The following is a 21,928-nucleotide window of genomic DNA, read 5'->3' on the forward strand; positions in this document are numbered from 1 at the left end:
CGTGTGTCTGAATGTTTCAGCTGTGATAGCTGCTGTCGCCGTCTAACAGAGCCAGATGAAGCCAGTTACACTGCCTGTGCTCAGACTATTAATTATGCCATTCAATGATATATTTATAAATAGGCAAAAGTGTCATTTTGAGTGCAGCCACACAAAAAAAGATAACACATGGAACGAGATCTTAGCATTTGAACAGCAGATAAATGCTCAATCATTTAAAGTGAAAAGTTTGATTTCAAAGTGATAATTAAAACTAGAATTACCGCCTTGCGGTTGTATGTCTCTGCCAACCAGTCAAGTTGCAGTTTACATCCATGTCTGTCCAAAATGTCACCACTTCATTATTTTATCCTGTTAGACATGTGTGTGAAATTGTCATAATTAGCATATGAATTCTTGAGTCATGGCCAAAATGACCTTTGACCACAACAATCTAATGAGGTCATCCTTTAGTCCAAGTGGACGATTGTGCTAAATTTGAAGAAATTTGTTAAAGGCGTTCTGGAGATATCTCAACAATTGGACGGACGTGAGGTCACAGTGACGGTGACGGTGACATTTTTTTCAATGCATGAAGTGTACAAAATGTTTATCAAATGGCCCACCCACGCATTTTGTTTTCTCACAACTGTGTGTGAGTTTACGTACCGTGATTGGTATCTTAGTTAGCTAACTTTTTGTTGTACCGGTTAGGGCGGATATACTTACACTACTTACATTTTTTTTAGTGCATTGAGTTAAGTGACCTTATCAATTCCTGGCATACGTGCACCAAACATAAAACTAATTTAATCAGTCTAATTAGTGACAATAAGTGAAAACACCTGTGTGGATGTGGGGAAGAATATGTAAGTCTGATGTAGGCATCAGTAAAAAAAACAAAAGAAAGGAGTTATCATTATAAAACTTAAGCAAAATCTTGCCTTTTTGAATGAATATTTATTTGGATTTTGGCTCTCAGTCCTGCTCCATCCACTCTAAAACAAGCATCTCTCTATTAGCTAATTGCCCTAGTTTTATCCGTTCGTTCCCCCATCCCTCTTTCACTCACTTCATCCCCTGTTACCTCCTGTCCCTCTCTATCTCATGGGGCTGTGAGGGCAATTAGGTTGTTTTACTGCTGTTCTAGCTTTACTGGCTGGGGAGCAACACTATAAACACTAATTACTGTAGCACACACACACACACACACACACACACACACACACACACAGACACGAGCAAAGGTAATCTGCTTTTCTCTTACTGTATACAGTACACACCTCTGGAATGTGTTGCTACGAAGCCAACATGTACCATGTACAGATACATTTGCATTAAAAGAAAGTACAATAAAACACCAATATTATAATGCTAAGTCAAAAAAGCACGTTTACTGCACACATAGTGTACTCATAAAAGCCTGAGCCCGGTCAAGTTATTGCACTATTAAAGGAACAGTGTGTAACATTTTGGGGATATATTAGCTGAAATGGATATTAATATTCATAACTATGTTTTCATTAGTGTATAATCACCTGAAACTAAGAATCGTTGTGTTTTTGTTAGCTTAGAATGAGTCCTTCATATCTACATAGGGAGCTGGTCCTCTTCACGTAGTCCGCCATGTTGCTCTGCCATGTTTCTACAGTAGTAAAGAACGGACAAACCAAACACTGGCTCTAGAAAGAGTCTTTAGCGCTTTCACACTACCTGAAAGGCATTGTAGTTCTCCAACACGCTTGTGAAACTGCGGTAACATGAACCACTGAGTGCAAAACCGTGGTACAGCCTGCCGCTGTCTGACTTCCTAAAGTAGTGTTATTATGGTATGGATGGCTTCTGAGTGAGGTGAACGGCGTTACCACGGTTTTACACTCGGTGGCTCACGTTACCGCAGTCTTGGAAAGTGAGTGGAGGGGTACTCCGTTGGTTGCAATCTGCAACCACACTATTAGATGTCACCAAATCCTACACACCGTACCAAAATAAAATTAGGTTGACATTCTTTCATATCATTGGTTTTCTAATTTTTACATTAAAACAATATGTTTCATGGTAATCCTCATAACGTAAATTGATGTATTTAAATACTATATATTTTTTTAAATAATACATGTGAAAACAGTTTCAGTGAGGACTGTCCCGTTTCACTTAGTCCCCTCAATATGTTCTGATAATATTTAAAAATGAAGAGATTGCGAGTAAGTAATGACATTAAATCTACCAAAGTCATTATTTGCTTAGAACTGCACACACACATGCTCTATACTGACATAATAGTGCTGTATATAATACACTATGTCTAGAAAAACACATTTACATAACAACAATACACAATATTAATGTGCATGCTTCATTCTCTTGCACACATGAGAGGCATATACTGTAAGTAGTCAAGCTCACTGCAGCTTAATGTGGCCTATGTAATGAGTGGCGGGCCCATCAGTGTGGACTGTGTTATGATGCAGCTTAATTAGCATTAGCCATATCAGCAGCATAGAGCTCCACCACCAGCAATTCAACACAGGTGGTGAGGAAGCAGAACCACCTGTGTCTACCAATGTGTGTGTGTGTGTAGTGATGGTTGAGGGGGGAGGCGGGGGGGGGGGCTGTTTGAGTGGCAGGTACAGTATTGATCCACAGGGGTGTCTCGTAATGATGACTGGTGCACATGCAGTATAGATGAACACATGAGTGCAAGCAGACAGAGGCCTGTAGAGACATTCACAGCTAAAAGCAGAGCCTGCAGACATGCAACACCAGAACATTCACATGTCTTACACAGAGACACACACACACGCACACACACAAACCGACACACGGAGATTCATGAGACAAGATTCGACAAAGGTCCACAGGCTCTGCCCATAGCTGTGAATTTCCTCCACAGGTCTTTACACTTGTGTAACTGCATGAGAATGTGTGCGATGACTAACGTCTCAGTCTGATAGCGTTGAAAAGAAATCCTTGACTGTTTTCTCGCTCCAGAGGCAACGCTGACCTTCCTGAGGAATTGAAAGCAAGAAGATTCACAGACAACATGGCACTTTAGAAACTTCACATTCTTACTCTCCCTAATAAGAAGACAGTTGGAGAGAAGACGTAGCATATACGTGTGTTCATGTCTGTCAGTATTTTTGGTGTAATTAGTCAACATATGTATTTGAATATCAATGATCTATGTGTGCATCTTTACAAACTTTGCTTTGTAATCTATTTGTTTTTTTACCATGAACTCACATTGTGGCCCTGACAACAAAAACTCATCATAGCTCATCGTCAGCGGATGCATCTCCATGACAACCGAGCAATCCAATGACGAAGACCTTGTGTTACAGTTCAAGCCCCCAAAATGTTGTGACTTTTGTTGAACGGTAAGAACCGACTTTTTAGTTTCCGACTAGAAGACATGTTTTCCTTAAACTGTCTGAGAAAGTTATCTCTCTAAGGCGGCATATAAAAGTGCTGAATGAAACAGGAATTTATCGAAATATAAGCTGAATGTCCAAACTATTATGATTTACCATAACTTCAGACCATAATAACTTCAGGTTCTTACTGCAATATTGTGAATATTCCTGGACTTTCATCAGGCCATAAAAATGAATAAACCTGACCATTTGATTGTTCCAGCCAGTCGGTTCACATTTCAGCTTATGTTTTAACATAAGCAAAGCAAGGCAAGTGTTTTGCATAGCATATTTGAGGAATAGAGAAAATCCTTTACATAAGGCAAACAAATCATTATAACAACATTTTAATTAAAAATGAGAAAACATAGATTAAATAATAAACAAATAAAATAATAAATAACAGCAACAAACTACAATACGATAGTAGAACAACTTTACAGATGCAGTAAAAGTAACAGTCAAACAAGCCTGGTCTGACCACCACAGTCTTGAATGGAAGTCTAATCAGCCACAAGAAATAAAAAATGTGTGTGTGTGTGTGTGTGTGTGTGTGTGTGTGTGTGTGTGTGTGTGTGTGTGCGTGCGTGCGTGCGTGTGTGTGTGTGTGTGTGTATGTGTGTGTGTGAGAGATAGATAGAGAGAGACAGACTTAATGACGAGGCTGAAGGTAAGTGGTTGATATAGGCAGTGTTGTAGCGGTTAGAGATAGAGATGAAGAGACAGGGAGAGTGTTTGTCTCGTCTTTGGAGTGAACTGTAGATTAATGAGCTTCTTCGACTAACCTTCCTCTGCTGCTGCTCCGAAAGCTGCTTTTGTCATCCTTCAGTATACACTGAACAACATACACTAGCCTGTAAAATACACAATGAAACAGACCGACCAGTTACAGGCGATATTTTATGTCAAAAAAATGTTTTGAATAATATTGAAATCACTGCATAAAGTAAGGGTTGTAAGGTATTTTTAGATAAACTCACAATTAATTAAATATGTTGTGTGTGTACATATGCACACACATACATATAGAAGATGTGTATTGTATATACTGTATACACAGATACACAGATTAAGGAGTGAATGGTGCAGGGGAGAAGGAGAGGGAAATCAACCGTCTAAGCTTCTCATAAGGAAATGGTGCAGACCTGTGTGTGTGTGTGTGTGTGTGCATGTGTGTGTGTGTGTGTGTGTGTGTGTGTGTGCGTACGTGCGTGTGTGTGTAGTCTGGCCAAATGTGGTCTGGCAAGGTCATGGATGAATTTAAGACAGATGTCAATAGATGCTTGACAGCTCTCTCCATCACTGAGACATTAAATTGAAACCTTTCTACACCTGACTGGATGAGCGCACCACTTGCTGGACTATCACCGGTCTTTGCTTAGGATTCTCAAACTAGAAAAGCATGGCAGCTCTCCTGGAAAATTCCAAAACCAGTGTCCCTGCTATCCTGGATAATCCACAAATGTAACTGGAAATACATGGAATAAATAATCGGATACTGATATAATATTGAAGACACTGAGATGTTGCTGTTGAATTTTTAAAATATCACTTACCAAGAAAACCACAAAAAAAAAAAAATGTCATTGTCCTCTGTTGTCTCCAGATGGGAGCATAAATTGAACCCATCATTTAAATCTCATAAACTAAACCTACAAGAGTTTGGCTTTGTGAGGCTACCACATAAGCAAGAGACAATATTTCAGTTTATGAGAAAGTCTGTTTTGTTGCGTTACTATCAAGTTAAATGGTCTGTCCATTTGTATGTGTGTCCACATGTTTTTCAGACAATTTGAATTAATTCATTCTGCAAATTGGACCCCAAGCAGGGAAAGTAATTTGGAGGTAATTCTGAAGTAATTTCATTGCCATTCTCTCAAAATTGTTAGAATTCGTAGCTCGAACCAGAATTCACTAAATATCTCGCCGTTTACTTTGACAGCGGAATTATATAATTACACTACCTTACAGCACTCATCAAAGGAATGCTGAATTTGAATTAGTACAAAAAAACACACAAATAGGCTACACAGGGCAGCCTGCTCATCAATGATACGCTGTGCCGCGCTTCAAGGCTATGAGAAAGATGCAAGAAAAGAACAGCCCTGAAGAGAATTACTTTAGTTTGAACAGAACCAGTGCAGCTGGAATTAATATCTGGGTCTGTGTGTGCGTGTGTGCGAAAACAGGGTTGATCTACCCCTCCTCTAGTAAGAGCTACTCTTTTATTGGCTTGTGTACATGCACAGACACAACATTCATACACACAAACACCACACAAGTGCATGCACTGACAGGAAACACATACATACACTCTCTGAGAGCGCTACAAGCCAGAAACCAGACAGACGCTTTTTCTCCGACTCAAATTAACGCATCACTCACTTACTCTGTGGGACCGCTTAATGATCTGACAATGACCACCAGAGAGAGAGAGCGGAGAGGGAGACAGGTGAATTTAATAATGTCGCTGCAGACAAGGACGGATATTATGCCCAGTGTAATAATCATGAACAAGAAAATTTGTTCCTATAACAAATTAAAGGTGCTGAATTCAAAATTCAGAGCATATCTATGATTAAGGGATTGCCTCCACGTGGCTCTCAACATGGCGACAGCTGAGCCGACGATGCAAACAGCGCCAACAGTGCACAACGGCAAAAGTGTTGGCAGATCTAACAGTGTTAACCTGAGGGAGGAACCGGAGGGTGGGCGCTACGCTTAGGTGATGACGCCGTGGATTTCGTTGGTTTCGTTGCTTTATTTATAAGAATGAAGTTGTTTTCTTCTCTGATTTTCCCACTGAGTGAAGTTTAAGAATCATTATTAAGTACAGCAGGTAAATGAATCATGGTCAGCCAAGTGCTAAAAGATGAGACAAGTTGTGTGGTAGTATTGGCATCACTAGGTCTTTCTTTAATGAGCAAAACAGAAAGCTGATGTTTCTTCTGTATTGTTAAATGCCAGCCGCTCACACAGTGTGAATCACAGTCTCTGTAATGATAAACAATAGCACTGTTTTAGCATTTGGAGGTGTGTGTGTGGGCGTTTTCAGGGAACAGAAGGAAAGGTTAGTCGACAAGAAACTGATTGAAATGAAAATAAGTGCAACTCAAGTAAAGTTGAGCAAAAGTAAGTGTCAGAGAACAACTGGTTAGTCAAGACAAGGAGGGGATGTTGAAGTATGATGGAGTCAAACTGAGAGCGTTCACATATTCTCCTGGCACAGTGCCCTGCACAGCATCGCATAACATTTTCTACTTTCAAAAGTAAGTTTGCAATCGTCTCACACGCTGGAAAGTCACGACATGATTATATTCGAACAGAAAACTAAAACATCCCCTCAAAGTGCATGTCACGACTCACTATCAAGTCTGCCTTTGTTGTCCTATAGTGGAAAGAACAGCTGTTGATGTTGCGTACCGCAGTAGCTGCCTGCTGGGCAGGAAAGGACAAATTCATGTTTATTCACACCACCATTAGGAGGAATAAAACACACAAATAATATGTTAATTCAATGTGTGTACGTATGCAGTGAATACATATACACACATAAAGCCCTTAATATGCTTAAGGCATCCTAATTTGGCCCATGCAAGCACTAAGATACATGCACTCTGCTGGAATTACTGGAAGATAACAAGAGTTTGATGACCACCTCGGGATGTTAAAAGGCTCGCTCACACGCACATGCACACACACAGTTATAGCTACACAAACATCTCCTCCCTGGAGAGCCATGTTTATACTCTGTCAGGTGCTGGGAAGAAGCAGCACACATTTCATCTAATCTAAATAAGGTTTTATCCCTAATCTGCAGTAGCTGCAGCAGGAATGCAGAATTAGATTGGATAGAGAGTGAACTTTCTTGTCAGCCGTGATAATCTTCTTTGGTACAAGTTGGATTAAATGTATTTTGAGTTTAGCTATAACTGCACAGTAGGAATGTGGATTTGACCATATCTGCTTGATTGAAAACTATATACATTTTTCTTTTTTTTTCTAAATGGCACTTTGAACATCTGAAGGTCTGAAGAAAAATCACAAGCTATACATTTATACTACATGACACATTCTGTTCACACTTAAGCTACGCATTAGATATCAGTTTCATTTAAATGCGACAGCTGTGATTGGCTCTGTTCCTCCCACGCACCAATTACTTTCCATGAGTCATTAATTCCTTTTCTTCACTTCTGTCATTTTACCTGATCAAGTAGGATTACTTTAAGCCTTCACTTGAAGATGATACTGTAATAGGAATAACTGTTGTTGTTGTTCCTCTGGTCTATCTGCCATATTGCTGCTCAATAAGTCATCACACCGCTTATACTAGATCAGTTAGACTTTGTTATAAATCCACTAAAGCCCCTGGAAATGACTCAACAGCTGTGTTAATGGAGCTCTGATGGGTCCGACCAGCCGTTATAGAAACAGCTATGAATCTAAATCAAATCCAATCTTCACTATGATGGCAATATCTGCATAAATGATACAGCTGGCAGCATATGTATGAGAAAAATAAATAAATTTAAACATAAATCGAACACCAAATATTAAACACTTGACATCACTCAATGTTATCTATAAGAATAGTTACAGTGCGTTCCCTTTGGCCACGGTTTGACAAGTGTGTGTGTGTGTGTGTGTGTGAGGGGGGGGGGGTATTAATATTACAATTATCAATACAATCACATTTCAAATTCACTGATTTACATCAGTTAGGTGCCAGCATATGTTCAGACATATGTTCACATAGAAAAACACAAACGTGAAAGCAGGAAATGTCATTTCAGAATAAATAACATTGCCCTTACGTGCCTGTGCGTGTGCATAGGTGCGTGTGTGTGTGTGTGTGTGTGTGGCAGCTCTTGTGTGTGTGCACACCATTAGCAGGGTAGCGAGTGGCCTTCCTAATCTGCTTTCTCCTAATTAAAAGCCTGTGACTAAATGGACCAGCACTGGAGCTGTCTGCCGGGGAAATTAAAAAACGAGAGATGATTAGAGGACAGAGGAAAGAGGGAGGAGGCAGAGCACGGAGGGATGGAAGGACGGAGGATGAAAGGCATTGAGGATGGAGAGTAACAATGGGAGGGGAGGGAGAAGGAGGTAAAGGATTTTGAGAGAGAGAGAGAGAGAGAGAGAGAGAGAGAGAGAGAAGCAAATGGGAGGAGGCGTGAGGGGACACAAGGTAAAGTGGAGGAAACAGAGGAGGGAAGAAGGAAAGGAGATGAAAAGATGATGTTGGAAGATGTGTGGGGTTAGGTAATAGAATAAATGAAAAATATATGTGAGGGAAGAGAAAGAAGGTAGAAAGAGTCAGAGAGAGATAATTGGACGGAAGTTATAACAAGAGAGTCTATGGTCATGCTAACATTAGCTAATTAACACTAAAGTCAAAGTGCAGCTGAGGCCGATGGGATCGTCATTAGTTCTGCAGGTATTTGGTCATAAATCAAAGTATTGACAATATCATCATTTCACCTGATGGCTCTAGAGGAAAAGTCAGTATGATAGAGGTGTTCAGTACGTGTATTAACACAGAAGTGAACAGACTATGCTGAATCATCATTGTCACTGACCACATCAGAAGCTTCTAGCAGTGGAGCTCCCCTCACTGGTGACTAGGAGCGCTGCTATCAGCTCAGCTGTGATTCACGATACGTTACTTCCTCTTCAAAAGCTTAGTAAAATACCGCAAAAACCACAGAAACAATTATGATGTGACAACTGTCGCAAATAAGTGCTTGTAGGCTATATGCCGAGTTTTGTATACTGAACTGAAGACAGCCTGAATTGGAGATGAAAGTCGTATGAACGGTAGGGCTGGGACGACGCGCTTATCTTCCGATTCGATATGTATTGCGATTTTTAAGTATTGCGATTCTACATGTATTGCAATTTTTACTCTGGAATATCTCTAATTTGATACAGTGAAAATGCTAGATTTTGTGTCCGTATGTAGTCAGTGTAACCCAAAAAATAGAAAACATTTTCCCTCACAATTTCTGTAGGTGTTTTCTGTATTGATGTTATGCTGTTTCCGTATTTTACTTAGTTTACGTACTTATTCTAAGCCCAACCATGATGTTCTTCCTAAACCTAAGTGAGTGTTTTTTCTTGCATCCTGCTGGTAGCCTACTGCACCCTCATAAACGCATGTAATATTCACACCTGGGTGAGGCAAAACGTGACACTGACACACTATCCTTTGGCATGATATCGGGTGTAATGAACAGTGATGCGTTCACTTACTGTTGTACGTGCTGATGTACATTTGAACGGTGTTGCGAAAAAAAGTGAACAAATTGCATACCCGGTGGCGACAAATCTTTAAACTAAACTGAACGAAATGATTCAAATCACCAAAAGTGACTCAAAATTTACACTTCTACAGCAGCATTCATCCTCTAGGGACCTTGAATATCTGTAGAAAATGTCACAGCAATCCATCCATCGGTTGTCAAGGCATTTCACTCTGAACCAAAAATGTCAACCTGCTGGTGGCGCTATAGAGGAAAAGTCAGAGGATCATTAAAGTCATTTGAGTTCATCCTCTGGAGACCATGAATGTCTGTACCATATGTCTTGGCAATCCATCCAACAGTTGTTGAGATATTTGGGCCTGGACCAAAGTGGTGGACGGACTCTTCAATCAATGGAAGAGACGTGGATGATACATAGTAATAAACAAATGTTTTGTGAGATAAAAAAGAAAGTCAAGGCTTTCTATCTTCCATTTTTATATACTTCCACGTCCCAAAAAAAGTTACAGCAAACCAGATGAAACTACATGATGGACGTTCTTGGAGTCTGATTGGATCAAAGACACAAAGTATGTGCGTAAGGCCTCTGGAGTAGCTGCAGAGAACTTTTGCCCTGCAGCACATAAATCTGTATTCTGAAGCATGCTGTATTATTGTCTATATAAGCTTTGCATCCATGAAAAAAACAGGGATAGACGGGATAATAAAAGGGGATAGGGAAAGAAAGAGAAAGGGGTGATTGGAGAGAGCAAGAGATGAAAAGACACAAGATAAAGACAGAGAATCTGTGCATGCAAGACAAGACAAGTGTGTTTGATCATCCCAGCTGAATCAGCAGTGTACTTTGGCTGAATGTAGATATACTTGATGCTCATACTCTCGAGTTTGCGATTCATTTGTATGCATCGCTCCCTCCTTCACTCCCTCGCTCAGACATAACTTGTCATTTTCCACTCCTCGTTCTGTCTATATGCCCGACAGTGTCTTTCTCTCTCTCCCCCGTCTTCTCCACTTTGCCTCCACACAAAGAAAACCACCCAGATATGATTACTTGTTCCCCTCAGTGGGGAAAATTTGCCAAAAAATTATTTACCCCGCGGCCATGAATGTAAGAATAAGAAAATATACTGTAAAATGTAATACACACTAAGTGAATGTAAGTGGGTGCTTTCATTCAGAGTGCCTAGAGGTGCAGTGAGTGAAATGGCAGTAAGAGCCTGACACCAGCATTTGGACTGGCAAGCAATACATCTCTTTCAGCCGAGTGTGACTGCTTGCGACGTCTTTATTTATAGTATGTATTTATTTTGTGCCAATCATATTGCTCTACACGCCGGAGGGGAATTAATAATTAGCTGATAAATGATTGGAATATAAAAAGTAGCAGTTGTTGCCCAGTTTGTTTGTCTCGGGGGTGGAACACAACAAAATAATATTAATCTTTCCTATTACGCAGCAACAGTTTGGGCTTGGGCCAAGGGAAAAAGCAATTCATATTACTCTCAATGTTCAGTAAATTACATAATTCTTCTCACAGTATATCCATTATTTCCTTTTTGGCTGCACCTAGAAGAAAAAAATGTGCCTAAGAGAATCTAACTTGCATAAAATTGTAATTAAACTAAATAAAATGTTCATAAAATTAGCAATATTATAAAAATGAAGGACATCAAATAGTCCAAAGTACCAGGTGTTGTGCTAAATCACCTTCTTTCCTCAGTAGCAATAAAAAAACACACTTTTCTCTGCAATAAATGTAAATAATTTGGGGACAACATTTATAATTTGTATGGTATTTTCAAGAGTTGGCAGTGCTGCTGGACAGAAAAACAGACTCATGTTTGATTCCTAGGCCTTTCCACGTGGAGTTTCTCCCTCGTTAGGCCCTCCTGTTTCCTAATTCTAGAGACATATATAACATATCAGGTGGATAGGAGACTTTAAAGCATTCACCTGCGGTTTTAAGCTCACCTCGAGGTTGTTGTATTACATGAGGTACCCACTCCTTTAAGGCCCAGACACACCAGACCAAAGGTCAGCCGTCGACCAGTTTGAGGCCGTTGGTCAGCGTCTGTCCGCCTAGTTTTTGCAGTGTGTCCCACACCGTTGGCATTAGTCTGCCAGTGTTAGATGCCTTTTAGCTGATTCAGCATGTTGAAACGGAAGAGGAAAGCAAGCAAACGAGTAAAGTCAAAGAGGCTACACAGAGAAAGCTCTTGTCATTTTTTTTTTGTTTTTATCTCATCTGATCATTCCAATACACGGATATTTTCACAGCGACATGACCATATGTAATGAAGCTAAATGGTGAGCGAGAGTGGTATAAAAATAGTTAACAAGGACCGCTTTGTTTCGTGAATGTATCATAACAACAGCTTGTGTATCCATCGTCCTCAGTCTTCCGTTTTCCCTTTTTGAATGACGAATAGAGACTATCTCGACCTGCTGATGTGGAGAGTTATTACATCTCACGCAGTTGCAGGATGTACATGGTAGTCCGCCGTTAGCTGTAGTCTTTGCGGTGTGTTCGAGTGCAACTTTTCGCCAAGACACAGGCGACGTGAGGCGACGTAACAGTCGGCCTACGTCGCCACTAGTTCTTCGATGTTGGTTTGGCGTGCCTGGGCCTTTATTGTACATTATCATCAGAGTGCTGCCATGGCAAAGTTCTTTATCTTTTTGGGTAGCAGTGGCCTAAATGTGAGAGGAGAAGGCCTTTGAGAAGAGGATCATCGGTTTGATCCCTTGAATTGGCAAAAAAAAACCTAGCACAGACAAAAACAAGGCATTAAAACCCCCGACTGCTTCAGTGGAGCAGCTCAGTGGGCAACAGTAGCTCCCTGTTGTGAATATACAAAAAGTACGTTTATGAATGTGAAGTAGGGCACTGTTAGAGGAGACTTTCCCTGGATAAATAAAGTTTAAAGAACTGTTAAACTAAATGCAAAATAAGGTCACTGACCTGTTTCCACTGAGCCCCAAAAGAGGAATACAGGATTTAAGAATTACTTTTCAGAATAATTAGAGAGCATGAAGGGATGGTGCACTGTAGTCACTTATCCTATGCATAAACTTTTACTTTTAGTTCAGCAATTATACCAGACAAGATTAGTGTGTGCCTATATTGTTTATTATATGACATTTTCTTTTGTGTCTTGTTAACTCTGATTATTCCTTCATGCTCCAGAAATGTCGTATTTGATGCCAGTAAAACACAATGAATTGAGCTATTGTTGGTCGGATTGGTTAGTCAGTCAATCCCACAAAAGCTTGTATGTCATTGTGGGAAATAAAGTTTGTAGTCACATTAACAATGAATTTCAGCTGTTCCCACTGCTGAGACTGCACAGCCGAGGTGGAGAGAATATACAGTAGCATTGCTGTAAGTGACAGGTGATTAACATACACTTACTCTGTCATTAATGTGATTGATGGCAGCGCAGTATATTCCCTTCCTTGAGAATATTTGAAATAGTTTGAGAATTAAATAAAGAAACAAAATAAGTTTTGACAGCCAGTGGCACATCAAAAGCTACATGGTCACATTGAATTAAATGGCTGCCCTTCAGGCTTGGCTGGATTTTGGAAATGTATACGTCAGGGAATCACACACTCCATATAATCCTCAAATGCATTTACAGTAAACTCAACTGTACACAGCTTTATAGAGAATGAGAGAGCAAGATAAAACAGAGAGAGTCCTTGTCTGACTGCATGTCCTTGTCTGAGCCGCCTCAGTGTGTGTGTGTGTGTACGTGCGTGTGTGTGTGTGAGTGTGTGCGTGTATAAGCATCAGGCTATCCTGTCACGTAACATGCTAAATGTCTCTGCAGACCACCAGTGAAGCACAGGGATTAATGGGCCATCGGAGGCTACTTGACATTTCTGATGCCTATTTCTTCTTCCGCAGGGAATGAGAAACACAACTCTCGATGCCCACACACACACACGCACACACACACACACACACACACACGCACACGCACGCACACACGCACACACATGCACACACACAGGCAGACAGCGCAAGAATCCTCAAACATACGTACACTCAATTCAACTGTGATTTAGAGACGTCACATCCAAACACACACATTGAACAAAAGCACAGATGTACACAGAGACAGAACATGTGTAGATAAAGTTGGCTGATGGATTTAACAGTGGACTAATTCATTATTTAAACTTCTCAGCCACTTATCTGAACAGTTTATCAGACACACACACGCATCCATTTATTAATATACTGTAGAAGTAGGCGAGACTATCAGTTATAATGTCAATATCAGTTACACACTCTTTCTAGTCAGCTAAATTATGCACAGCGTGTGCACTTTATAAATCATGATGATACACTGGCCGAGTTAAATCAGACAAGTTAAACTTGTAATGGAACAAAAAAGGTCATACATACGCACACCTCCTTCGTCTTACCTCTGCCTGGCGTAGCAAAATGACTGGCCATTCATCTTTGCCATCACTCTCTAATATAACTAGAATTCAACATGGAGGTCCTTTATACACAAAATACATGTGATTTAAATAATAATGTGTCCCGTGAGTGAGGTGCATTGAATGTCAGAGCATCTATCAAAGGGAAGAAGAGGAGGCACTTCATCAACGTTGTATCCCGGACAAGTGGAACCTTTTTTTTTGGAGTAAAGGTTGCATTGCATTTTCAACATTTTTGGCTACAACTTTTAGTTTTCAGTGTGCTAAAAGAATATTTCCAGTGGTGCAATAGCCTCTGGTGCCTCATGAATCAGTGCAAACAGCAACATTCAACTCCATCATGGGGAAACATGCAATAAAAAGCTCAATATGGAAAGAGAAGGCTTTTTCCATATTTCAAAAAGAAAGTTTTGGTATTTTCTTTTAGGAAATAAGACAGCATACTGCTATTAAAACATCGTTCGTGTTTTAACCATAATCTCTGCTGTAATAGTAATAATTTCAGATAGTTATGATCCACCATGTTCATCACAATTGTGCATTGTTTTTTATCGCCAAAACTAGATAGATGGATAGATGGACTGCCACCTAGCACAGCGCCATCTACTGCCCAAACACTAAGATGTTACACTTGGCTTCCAACTCTGAATTCACCGTTTTTGCCTCTGCCAAGGAGTTAATATTTCCCGTTCGGTTTGTTTGTCTGTTTGTGGTTCTTACCCACTGAAACCATTCACTAATCAGCACGCTTTTAATTAACCCAGTTACCTGCACCTGTGCGTGCCGCTTGCCACCCGTGCTTCTAATGCCAACATCCGACCCCCACCTTCTCCACCAACACCTGATCCCCACAGATTTAAATTAATGATGATCATGCTGTTGGAGTATGTTGCTGAATAATTGTGGGGGATTCATCACAATAAACTGGCAATATGCGCTAATGAAGTCTGCACCAAATATTTATCATCCATTTCTTAACTCCTAACTGAGCTATATTTGGTTTCAAATGTCTGCTGCAGGTTGCTCTGCAATTTGGAGGCTGATATTGTTGTGCTGTGGTGCATTTATATGTTATTGGAGCTTTAGTGTTTGTTTTGATTGACATTCATTCATTTTTAGTACCATGGCTTGGCCTTTAAATATGGATATGAATCGGAGTATAATGATCTTGGGCCATGATCAATCACTTCCATTTTCCCCTGTTGCCTGGCAAGTTCCCAAAGTGCTGACAGTGAGTGCTCCAACGTGAAGCCACAAAAGTTGATGATAAAATTGGTTACAATAAATTTATTAAACATATATTAAAGCATAATTGCATTAAGACCATCAAGATCAAAATTGATTTTTCAGATTGTTAAGTTTATTTTCTTTTCTTTCTAAAAGTATGCCAAGATGTTCCTGTGCAGGCAAAACATTTAGAAAGTGACGAAAAATGATCTTATCATCGATTAACAGATTTACACAATAATTAAGTTTAAGAAAATGAGTTGAAATATTCCATTTTTATGCAACATAAATTGTATCTACACCCTGGTGAGCAAACTGTGTCTTTGTTTTATTGTGGTACTCAATGCCTAGGCACTAAATAAAGCCTTTTATTTCCTTGTAATGACCATAAAGGGTTTAATTTCGCATTTTATGACTCTGCTGTGTGCTTGATAATAAGGAGCTAAGGCAATTAAGTCTTATCAGCTCTGTCGGGGAGCGTTGTGTATGCTTAGGATTGTGTTTGTTCATGGTGTATTAAACCATGTTTTGTGCACTACTGTGTGTGTGTGAGCACATATGCATGCCCTGCTGTGTTGTAGGTTGAATGTGCTTCTATGTGATTCATGTAGGACATCTGTTCATGTGTTTCTGTAAGTGCTTGTATGTTTTCTAAGTGTATGTGTGTCTGTGTACTCATGCATTGAGTTGTTATTTTTAGTAGACTCATTAGTAGACAAGGCCTGCTTATGCTCTGCACCATTGTTACATGTTTGTCCTGTGTGTGCACTTGTCTGATTCAGAAATAACTGTGTCTGCATGTATGTGCTTTCATATATGTATGCATGTGTGTGTGTGTGTGTGTGTGTGTGTGTGTGTGTGTGTCTTCGACGGCGTATTCGTGCCATTATAGGTAAAAAAGAAAAACATTACAGAGCCAGAGGAGGGGGATCATATTCCGAGAAAAAACTCATAATTTATGAGACAAAAAACTCAGATATTCTCTCAGATTAAAGTGGTAAATTTACCGGATAAAAAATTAACTAATTTACAAGAAAAAAAATTCAATATTCTCTGAGATTATAAAGCCATAAATTTGTGAGAAAAATAACTCAGAAATTCTCTGAGATTAAAGTCACAAATTTAACGAGAAATAAATAAATAATTGTGTTTTGTTTGTCAAGAAACATATCGCTTCACTATGCAAGGTTTGATTAACCTCGTCACACTACAGACGCCACTGTTTAACACTGCTGTAACGTGAGCCACCAAGTGCAAAATATATAAATTATATTAGTATTTAATTATGTTCATAAAAGAACACAGAAAGAACATGAAAAAAAATGCTTTTATGTATCTTTCAGGACCTTGTTAGCCTCACTCAGAGGCCATCCTCACCATAACAACAAAAAATACAGACGGCGGCTGGTGTTACCATGGTTTTGTACAATTTCTGAATATTTTCTCGCAAATTTATGACTTTATAATCTCAGCGAATATTTTAGCTTTTTTCTTACAAGATTTGTGAGTTGTTTCTCATAAAGTTACCACTTTAATCTCGAAGAATATTCAAGTGTTTTCCCAGTGTTTTCTCTGAAAACGTTGTCTTTTCTCGGAATATTACCCCCCTCTACCGGAACCGTAATCTTTTTTTTTTTTTTTAACCTACAATGGCCCTAATACGCCTCCATAGCAGGTCTGCATTTAATGCCTACTCGCTGACTATATTTACAGTAAGTGCATGTGTGTGTTAGTAAGACAAGGGAACTGTGTCAGTGGAGCGGAGAGAATCAGAGGACAGATAAGCTTGTCATAATAATCCTCCATTCGCCTTGTGTATTGAGCCAGTTTAATACACCTACCTACTGATAATCTGACACGAACACATCAGACAACAGACAAACAAAACACACATATCCACATACACGCACACACACACACACAGACAAACCCTAGCTGCAGTCACAAAAATGAACAAGAAAAGTGCAATTTAACAAATAAGACTGGTACCTTTCATAGTAATTTATGTCATTATGAAGTCATTATAAAGTAATATAATTTTAATTGTAACGATGACAAGGAGCCAAATAAAAAAGACAAATAAGTGAGCAAATAAAGTAACAAGACATTTTTGTAATTGTTGACCTTCACACACAAATTTTTTGTATAAAAAGATATCCAGAAGCAAAACAACAAAAAAACAATATTTTCAAGAAAAACAGCCCACCCAAAAAATCCTGAACATACAAACAGTGTTTACTTGTATTTGAGTGGAAGGAAGAGCTCTAACATACACAAACCAACACATGTTCTGTATGTACTAACAAGCTCAACAGGGATGTATATTAGGATTGAGATGGAAGTGATGTATTAAACCATGTTTTGCTTTATGCTTTATTAACTAAAAAAAATAACTAATCATTCATTAATTGAAAAGTTGTCACCATTAGAGTTGATTGGAACTGAACTATTACTTTATCTACATTAAAGAGATACTCCACAAATCAAATTGTCTTACTTTTTTTTTTGTAATTGTAGTCTGTAGACTTCATTTTATATTTGTTGAAGAAAAATCGTAATTACTTTTGTCATGTTTTGATTACAGTGGTGTAAAAGGGTCATCGATCACTGTTGCGTCATAATTTTGGTTGCCAAAATGAAAGCTGATTTGTATGCTGATGTCATGTGTGTCTATTGTGTGTGTTCACGGTGAACATGCGTCACACACTGATGGTCACAGGGTCACATCCCTCTTGACTGCAGGATGCCATAACTCAGTCTGGAGTTACAGAATCTCTAATTATTGAAAACTGGGAGGGGAATGCAGCTGAACAGAGCATGTCAGAACACACACACACTCACACACACTTACCTAGACACACACACACACACACACACACATGCACTCACCTCCCTCTCCCTCCTACACAGTCACACAATGCAAGCACAGCACATGAAACCAGCCTTACAAGAACTCCATGCCCCGTTGCTCATTTTGTGACACACATACATGTAGGCACACACACTTGCGTGTTCACACACAGACACACACACACACACACACACACACACACAGATGTTGAGCTCATTAAGAGATTCCCAGAGGGTAGCCAAGAAAGGCAGACGACTGTGGGAACCTGGAGGAATCTGCCACTCTGACCTGAACAGACACATTGAAGACGTACAGGAAATTAAACAATAGACGAAGGTGACATGTTGCTTTATTTTGGCAACTTGACTCTATATAGAAAATTAAATAAATGATGTGTTAACGTCAATCATTTAGAGATGATTCCACAGTCTTTCCAACAACAAATCTATTAGTATTACTAGGCATCTACATAGGCCAAAGTTTCTAAGAAACATGAAAGCTTCACACAAAATCAAAAAGTAGTTAGAAAATCTTGCAGAAAAAGATCAAATAATTGCAGGTATTTGAACTCATATCTGCAATGGGAGCATAAATTTGTGAGTTTAAGGTGGCGCAGGCCCCAAAATGTATGATTTTAGTATCAAAGAGCAACAATTACAATTACAAAGTTCTGCAATAGTAACAGGTACTCACTGCATAAAATAAGTATTGAAACCATCATAGAAACGTTTCAAAACAACATAACCCACTTCCTCAGTACATCTGTAGGTATACAAATACATTGCTTCCATGTGACTCCACATGCACACGCTAAACTTATATTTGTCAGAACAGTGGAATAGTTCTACTATGCTTGAAATGCACACACAAACATCCACACTAAAACACTGGTCACGTCTCCCTCTACCAAAGCTAATCCCCCTTCATCTGACATTAAGCCAAAGGGTAGAAGGATGAAGAGGTAAGCAGGGGATGAGACGGAGAGGACAAAAGAAGAAATAGGCAGATAAATAAAAAGGAGAAGAAAAGAGAACAATGCTCTTTGTCCTGTTGACCTTTGACCTGTTGTGATGTCTGAGCTATTACAGGTAGAGCAGATCTGATGTCGAGTGTCTTCTTTGACGTTGGCATTTTGAGTCAAGATGTTTAAAAGCAAGACATGATTTTAAATGTGAACTCTTACCGACAGAGTTACATTAGAAAACCAGTTTTCAGTCACATATAAAGACAAGTTTCTACACCTACTCTGCATGTGTGAGTCATTTCTCTGCTAAACAAAACCAAGGTTGAAGGATTTGTGCAAACTTACGTGCACATGTAAGGCCACACAGGCATGCATGAATACAAGTGACTCTGAGAGAGAGAAATTACAAAGTATTACATATAAAAGTATCAAATGATGACTGACTAACTGGCTATGCCATCTGTCTCTCTAAATCAAGCCCTTAATTTCCATTTCCTCCCTTCTCTGTCCTCCTTCCTCAAAAAGAACACGTCCTCCTTTTGATTCTTGCATCTGTTTTTCATTCCCAAATGTATCTCTTACCCTCCTTCCCCTTTCTTTCCATCCTTTCTCTGATTTTTCATCTTTGTTTTACTCTCTTTTCCATCTCTTCTCCCTCTTTTTTGCCAAACTCTTCATATCACTGATGGATCAGACGCTGGCTTCAAAAACACAACCTGAGGAGGTCTTTTTTGCACGCACGCACGAGCGCACACACACACACATGGATATATTATCAGGACCACACCAATTCTGGGAAACCAGCCCGGTTGGACCAAAACCAGAAACTCTATTATAACAACAGGCGTGTGTGTGAGTGTGTGTGTATGAAAAAGTGCATCTATGTCTATTAAATGAGCCTTGTTTGTCCAAAGTCTTTGGTAACGCCTAACAGTAGGTAAGATACATGAATTGACTTCATTGATTATCAAAATTTGCAAGTACTAACATTTTCTTTACACCTTCCTTAATGCAAGAACAATACATTAAAGGGACTATTCACCAAATAACAAAGAAAAGGGAAGTTACCTCTAGTGGTATATTGCGATGCCAATGTTTGTTTAGTTTTTCTATGGGGCTTATAGCGACTGACAGAAGGAGTGGAAAATACAGTAAGAGAAAGATTATATCTGCTACTGACACTGCACTGTAATCCACTGAATAGTAATACTGTAATGCTCTAACTCCATGAAGCAACATCCTACTGTTAGTATCTACAGTATTGTCTCATGGCTTATGTCTCTGTTCTGTCTTTTTTTTACCATTTATGGTGTCTTCATGTGTGAAATGATTGTCTATATTGATGTCCAGATATTGCTATGTTTCTGTATTATTACAGCCTTGGCAGGTTGCAGTTTCAATGGGAAGAAGAAGATTCAAATGTAACTGTCTGTTGGCGTGCGTGCTTGTGTGTGTGTGTGTGTGTGAGCGTGCATGTGTGCACCACAAGCACGCATGGCGTACATGTGTGCACCACAAGCACGCATGGCGTACGATACATCTGTGCCCACCAGCACTCTTTATGCGCACTTACAAATTCACTCCCCGGGTGCGTTATGCCTTTGAAGCTCGGCAGGGTGGTCTAATAGCTTTTAATTTTAATTAATTTCCCCTCTCTATTAATAACCTATATCATTCCCTAAGTGGCTCTAAGTTTTTAAAGGTGCTGCATTACTCATTAGCCAATTGCTGGGTAATGGGAAGGCATTGTGCCGAGTCAGCGGAAACCTCAAGTTGGCAAGTTCCCCCCATAAAGTCTAAAATAATTCTTAAAATTGTGAGATGGGATGGCGAAGGGGAGATGTGAGTGAGAACGTGACTGAAAGGGGTGATGAATAAACGTAACCTATGAGAGGGCCTTGAGGGGGATTCGTCTATAGTCAGGAACACATTTATAAACTCTGTGGAAGTGTTGAGGGCACTGCTTTGTTTTGCTGCAAATACAGCATGTAACACCTTGACATTTTACTATGGTGGATAAATCACTCGCTGAAATTACCTCAATGCCTGTCTGAAATGGTCTGCCTTTGGCTTACACAAGGCTGTCTATTGAACGACTTCCTGGCAATCCATTACACCAGGATTTACATATTAGAACCATCAACAAGTGCAATCCTGTCATCTGTGTTGTTACACAACACAGAGTGAGGGAACAAACAGACGGATGGTGTCATTAACAGTAACTCCATTGTAATATTTTTTTATTATTATTACAGTATGGAAGCATTTTATTCCATTAAAGGGACTATCAGCCTGTAGACTGCTTTTAATGTGAAGAATACGGCTGTTTTTTCCGGGAAAATCCAACGGATGTGACGTTATGCGCGCTCGCGAGTGCCTTGAATTTCTCCAGGGATAACGGTGTGTAACCTTAGCTAACGTTCAATTAGAAATGGCCAACAAACGCTGACACATGACCAGCCGTCACCACAACTCAGACTCCAAACACAAACTCCACGGAAGCACAGAAAAATAAAGTTATATCTAGTGAAGCCTGTCTTGCAAAACAGGAATGTGACCAACATCGGGGGGAAAACTAGGTTCAACATCGGCCGGGCCTTCGATTTATGGAGTAACCTTTGTTTTTGGTTTTGGGTATAAAAACAGGACTCCGAGCTGGCAAAATTCCTATTGGACAGGTAAGCTAAAATTACTGCCGAGCATGTGATATACTGTGTAGTGATATTGTAGTGTTAGCTGTCAATCACGTTCAGTCTTCTGTGTGCCGTCTCACTGT

The sequence above is a fragment of the Sebastes umbrosus genome, chromosome 7 (assembly GCF_015220745.1).
Source record: "Sebastes umbrosus isolate fSebUmb1 chromosome 7, fSebUmb1.pri, whole genome shotgun sequence".
Taxonomy (NCBI): Eukaryota; Metazoa; Chordata; class Actinopteri; order Perciformes; family Sebastidae; genus Sebastes; species Sebastes umbrosus.